Source organism: Pinus tabuliformis, chromosome 5_2 (assembly GCF_031772625.1).
Source record: "Pinus tabuliformis cultivar Carrire ecotype Pingquan chromosome 5_2, CPIR1, whole genome shotgun sequence".
Classification (NCBI taxonomy): Eukaryota; Viridiplantae; Streptophyta; class Pinopsida; order Pinales; family Pinaceae; genus Pinus; species Pinus tabuliformis.
In genome coordinates this window covers 893,506,335-893,512,334 of record NC_142306.1, presented here as the reverse complement: position 1 = coordinate 893,512,334, position 6,000 = coordinate 893,506,335, and positions in this window count along the sequence as shown.

The following is a 6,000-nucleotide window of genomic DNA, read 5'->3' as shown; positions in this document are numbered from 1 at the left end:
GATTTCATGCTTCTCTAGTCATGATGGTATTGTAAGAAACACATTGAGCAGCTTGTGTCCAAAGTTATGACATGAAAAAACATTGGCCATTAAAGAAGTTCCTGCGATTATCGAGTCTACTGACCTGGTGATTGTAGTTTCTATTGATATTCATTCTTGAAACAAATTGAGTATGATTTACCTAAGGTTGGTTGTGGCTTTTTTCATCCTTGAAGTAAATTGAGCTTGATTTACCTGTGTGAATTGCTTTATGCTTTGCTGACGATTGTCAAACTGTTCACTGCTCTTTGCTGCATCAAGATAACTTTTAGTGGAGGTTGACAACTTCTGTGCTTGAGATGCTTCTTCAGTATATCCAAGACCTGTCTTTATCAGAGGATAAACGCTACACTTTGATAATTTCATTTAAGGTTTCTGATCCTTTAGCAATCTAAGATTACGAGCTTTTTTTTTCTCAATATCCTTTCTTAGACCCACAATTTCACATTCTAGTTTTTCATTGTGTTTTTCTCTTTCAATAAGTTGGAATGTCAAAGTATATATAATCATATTCTTTTCTTCTAAATAGATTTTGGGTTTTAGATATTTCTTCATAAAGATCATTTTCATCTAAAGGATCCAAGAAATCATCATCTTCAAAAGCCATCAGAAGTCTATAGTCATTACTATTTTCATCTTCATCACTAATTGATAAACCATCACTATCTTCATGCATATAGTAGTTCTTCTTACTTACACTTTGTTTTTTATTCCATTTTACTGATTCATTACCTTTATCAAGCTTATCTTTATGAGGACATTTGGCAGCATAATGACGACTCTTCCACAAGCAAAACATTTGAAAGGTAGTTTACCTCTAAATCTTCCAGAACCCCGTTGAAGGTTCTTGACAAAGTTTGCTTCTTCCTCTTCCTTCTGAAATATGTCTTGATTCCTTGAGTTCTTCTCTTCGTGAGTCTTTAAATGTGGCTTCTCTCATATTTGATGGACCTCGTTTTCTCATTTCGAAAGAAGTTAAGATTTTGTGCAGCTATGTCACAGTAAAGTCTAAAGATCTTGCTTTTCTTCTACGGCAGATACTTTTGATTCAAACTTAGTAGACAAGGATCTTAAAACCTTTTCAACTAAAGTAACTTCTTTTATCTCTTCACCCAAATTCTTCATGCAATTAACAATCTCATCTATACGTAAGAAGTAACTAGCTATACTTTCATCATTTTTCATTTTGAGAGTTTCATATTGAATTCTCAGAGTTTGCAGTTTTGCATGTTTTACCTAATTGTCTCCTTCATTGCTTAGAATGATCTTGTCCCATATTTCTTTAGCAGATTTGAGCTGCATAGCTTTGACAAATTCTGATTGTGACAGACTCCCCAAAATATATTAACAACCCTGTTGGCATGATGATTCTGGCTTGGCTCTCTGGTACAAGTGTTGTACTTGATGGCAACTCACTCAAGTGCAAAACGCTATTTCAGGCTCTCAAAATGATGGAAAATAAGAGGTTCGCAGGTGCATCGTTCAAAAGGTGCGGACCCGCAGGTTCATCGTCCAGGAAGTGCGGAGATACTCGCAGGTTATCCGTTCATAAGGTGCGGTCCCCCAGTTCACTCACTCCAATGCAGAGAAGCGTGCTCACGTGGGGTTTCTTATGTTTGGCCCCTTGGTATTTAGCCCTTCGTTCATGATCTATGGTTTTGGCTCGTGTTATAGGATCTAAATTATTTGAACTCCTGTTTGTTCCCTTGTATTGGTTTTCAATGGTTTTGTCCCATGGTTTGAATAATGGCTTGCCTATAAAAAGGAAAAGATCACTTGGCTAACACTTGTGAAATTTGAATATCTTAAGATCTAAAATTTTGGGTGATTGGTTTTAAAAGCTAGATCTAAATCAAGGAGAAAACTTAAGGCGAATCTATTGATAAGTCGTGATCTCTTGGGTGCATGATCAGATTTGTGGATCTGACTGTCTGTGGCACACCGGAAGACTGTTAATTTGGCCCTAATCAGAGGTTTGTAGGCGATCCACGGGTGAGTGCAGGGTACGCAGCATAGGAGAAGGCGCAGTTTGGGGTACGCACACAGCAGAAGGCGCAGTGCGAGGTACGTTACAGAAGAAGACACAGTGAGGAGGTTCGCAGGGAAAAAAAAACAAGTTGTGGAGGTACGGTGTCAGACCGACAGTGCAGGTGCGGATATGAGCAGAGGTACGTAGGGCAGTAGAACGAGTGGTGTGGAGATACGCAGAGTAGTATACCGACGAGGCGCAGATTTGCGCAGTTTAGACACAAAAGAGCTGTGGGTATTCGCAGGCCACTATTGGTGAAGTTGCAGACCTATCTTGAAACATTTGTTGGCTGTCTTTTATCTATTGTTGCAGAGTTCTGGGTTTAGATTTCTGGTAGTACTTTTCTGTTTACAGCATTAGTTGGGTGATTCATTGGTTGATTGTATAAGGAGATTGGATGATTTGCATGTACTTGATGATTATTTGATCTTCTTGGATCCAGTTTGAAAATTAATGAAACGTGGTCCTTAAAGAAGTAAAAGAGCAAAGGGGGTTGTAGCTCCCTTCCAGGAGAGACTGGAAAATGAGAGAGAGAGTTGTATCTCTCTGCAGGTTGCAGCCTGCGTACTGGTAAAGGACTGCACCAGTACAAAATCCTTGTAAAAGAAGTTTCTAATTGAAAGAAGATAAAGACATATTGCAGTAGGTGGTTTTCACCCACATTGGGTTTCCACCTTATATCTGGTGTTCTTTGGTGTGCCTATCTATTTTTATTGTTCTTGTTCATTATTATATGGCACTGACATACAAATTAATGATCAATATATGAAGAATAAATTAAAGTATAAATCTGGAAGGTATATTGAAAAGAATTTGATAACACTGATTCAGCACCCCTCTCAGTATTATTTCCAACAAACCCTGGCATTCGTTTCATATTTCTTTTTACCTACTACATCTGTAGGAATTGTTGATTGTATATCCTCCTTCCATGATTTCCCAGACATTTGCTCCAAGAGATTGAAGATAGGTTATGGTTCTTACCTTCCAATAAACGAAGTTTCTCCCATCAAAGATTGGTGGTCTGATGGATCCCTCTCTTTCGTGATTACTCATGATGATAGATCTTCCTTCAAGCAATCAAGCTTCTTCTGAAGGACCTGCTCTGATACCAATTGTTGGAAATAATACTAGGGGGGGGGTGAATCAGTATTAGCAAGTCAATAATTTTTCATTTCCATAATCAGATTCATATACGCTACTTCAGTTAATGGAACTTGCGTGTATACACAACTGTATTTAAGGCAACTAGCGTATATCCTGCAAACTTATGATTCAGTTAATTCATCATATGTTGATCTTTAATCAGTGCATCAGAACCATATAAACAATAACCAGGTGCAATAAAAACAGAACAGACAATCACACATATGAACACAAGATATAAGGTGGAAACCCAATGTGGGTGAAAACCACCTGCTGCAATTGTCTCTATCTTCTTTTTAATAAGAAACTTATTTTTACAATTTTTGTACTGGTGTAGTCTTATACCAGTACGTAGGCTTCTACTTGCAGAAGGCTACAACCTTCTCTCGTTCTCCAGCTTCTCCTGGAAGGGAGCTACAACCCCCTAGCTCTTGTACTAGCTGATATGTTTACTAGTACGTAGGTGCTGGCCTACAAAAGGCTACAACCTTTTCTTTTCTTCCAGGGACCACGTTTCATAAATTTTTAGACTAGATCCATCAATAACATCATTCAAACATCAAATATATCTGCATCAACCAATCTCCTTTGGACTAACCAAACCTGAATCAATCAATCACTTTTTAGAATGCTGTAACCAGAATACAGTAACCAAAATACAGTAACTAGAACACAGTAACTAGAACACTGCAACAACAAACAGAAGTAGCTAAAACATATTCTATGAGGTATACGCTACTTCCATGTGTCGAACCTACGTGCATATGCACTTTTCTCAAGGTGAACCTGCGTACAGATCTGCAAATCAAATTTAAGATGTATATGTTGTTTTGATATGCAGAACTAGCGTTTATACGCACCTTTTCTAAAGTGAACCTGCGTACAGATCTATAAATGATGATTTAAACTTTACAGCTATTCTAAACTTCAGTTATACCTAGATCATCATATTTACAGACTACAACATGCGCCAATTATTCAGATAAAAGATCAAAACCACACAAATATACTTCACTTCAAGCCTTAAGATCTTGAGCCATCATTAGATCTTATCCTTCATTAAGCGCTAAGGTTTGTCCTTGGTTCAGATCTAGCTATGCACCATAACCCAATAACATGTATACTAGATCTTGCTCTTCACCAGATATTCAATGCTTGAGTACCTTTGCCTAATGATCTTTTCCTCCTTTTATAGTCTTAGGCCTTACTCAATACCATGGACCAAAACCATTTAGGACCAATACCTTGGACCAAATACTTGGGGTCAACACTACGGACCAGATACCTTGGACCAATACCATGGATCAAAATACCATGGACCAAATACCACAGACCAAAACTTATATTTCCAACATGTACAAGCCTTTCCTTCTGTGAAAGTGCATGTGTATGTTATAAGCTCCTTTTTGTATTCTAACCCGCGTGTACACGCAGCTTGGTCAATGGGGAACCTGCGTATGCCTCTCTTTCTTCATTCTGTGAGTATGAACTATGATCTGTCATTTGAGTGAGTTGCCATCAAGGACAACACTTGTGTCATAGTGCCAAATCTATGTCATAATGCCAACATTTTGCTTGATTGATGCATTTTCTTAGTTGTCTCTCTTCCCTTGTAAGTCTAGCCTTCATTGAATGAAAATATTTCGTCTTTATCATTTATTTGCATTATAGGAATTCAGGTGACATCGTTGAGCCATAAAATTGAAACCTAATTCAAGATAAACTTAAAATTTACCTCAATCAACCTAAGGAGCATTTGTAAACTAAGACAAATATCTAGAGGTCTAGGCTAGAGATGTGTTTCGACGTCTTTAAACATAGAAGCTATCATTAACTGCTTGCATCATATCCTGGGGGTGGAATCATGTCCCAGTACAAAAGTATATCGAAGGTTCTCCAATAATTTCGGGTATATAGGAGGCACTTTAGGATGACAAGTATATAGGGATGCTCTCATCGAACGGTTATGTATTAGAAAACGCTAACATGGACATGTTCTCCCTGTATCCTCGAGTATATATTGGGAGACCCCACTAGGTTTTTATCCTTTAGCCACATGTAATTGAGTCAACCGCCTTGTAAATGTGATACACCGAACACAACATTTAGGGAGATCGGCTGTAATACGTCAAGTCCTTGGTTTCAGCTAAGGTGTATATAACGATTCATAGATTCTTGGTAAATCCTCTTGCCTAGCATTACCTTTTTTGATTTATTTGTTGTTTCATGTCATAAAATTAACTACCAATGATAACATGTCGAACCCTTGCATTTGCTTCTTGGCCTCACATTGAGTAATTCCTTGTGAATTTTTAATTTTAATCAACACTCAATGAATCATCTATTCTCCTTCTATGCTTGAGAGAAAGTCATCGTGGCTAAACCATTGCATTCACCTCACAGTTCCCCTTCATCGTCTGATACTGAAGGGTATCCACAAGGAGTTCATCTTGAACTTTCTTAGTCGCTTGAATCTCAAGGCTTTGAACTTGGAATTGTCCAAAGTATCCAATCACTTGCTTCTCTTCCTCCACCTCGAGACTCATCCTCGTCTCAGGAGTCTAATCCAGAAATCCATGAGAGTCAATAGAGGTTTGTTTTATACCCTATGAATCTTCTATTTGACCCATTTGTGATATCTCCTCAACATCCTTACAGTCCTTACGATCAACCTGGTGTTCCTTTGAATTTATCTCCTCATCCATATCAGATTCCTCCTCGCCAACTATTTCCACCTATGGCTTTAGAAGGTGAGATTCCAACCTCTTCTCGAGGTCCTCTAGAAG